We start from the raw sequence: 465 nt of genomic DNA on the forward strand, positions 1-465 counted from the left end.
GTCACTGCAGTGACTTTATTTACAATAAATTCTAGCTTGTAATAAAGCAAAACCTTTAAATATTTTATATAAAAGCAAAGATAAACTGATCCAATCTGCATACTTCAGATTCAGCAAAGCATAACTTCAGAAATGTTTGATGCAAATGAGATAAGTGCAGGTGGAGTGAGGATTTGGAAGTGCCTCTCCATCCCATGTTCATAACTCACCTGTATATCTTGTATCTGGTGGAGAAGCCTTGCCGGTTCTTCTCCACAAAGTCGATGTACTCCGGAGAGTGATGGAAGGGTCCCTTATCTGAAAGGAGCCAGTCCAGAGGTCCTCCGGGTTTGTCATTAGGGAGGCCGGATGCCACTGCTGTCGCCGTCGCACCGGATTGTAAACACACCCAGCAATGAAGGCTGAGGCTGATGATGCCCCATAGAGCCATCAGCGATGGAGAGGGGGAGGGATAGAGGGCAGTGG

The 465-nt window shown here is 46.2% G+C and overlaps 1 pseudogene; it reads right to left on the reverse strand.

Annotated features, from left to right (window-relative positions):
* Positions 1 to 209: 209 nt before the first annotated feature.
* On the reverse strand, positions 210 to 462 carry LOC106512773 (BMP/retinoic acid-inducible neural-specific protein 3 pseudogene; annotated as a pseudogene).
* Positions 463 to 465: the final 3 nt, after the last annotated feature.

Source organism: Austrofundulus limnaeus, unplaced genomic scaffold (assembly GCF_001266775.1).
Source record: "Austrofundulus limnaeus strain Quisiro unplaced genomic scaffold, Austrofundulus_limnaeus-1.0 Scaffold12953, whole genome shotgun sequence".
Classification (NCBI taxonomy): domain Eukaryota; kingdom Metazoa; phylum Chordata; class Actinopteri; order Cyprinodontiformes; family Rivulidae; genus Austrofundulus; species Austrofundulus limnaeus.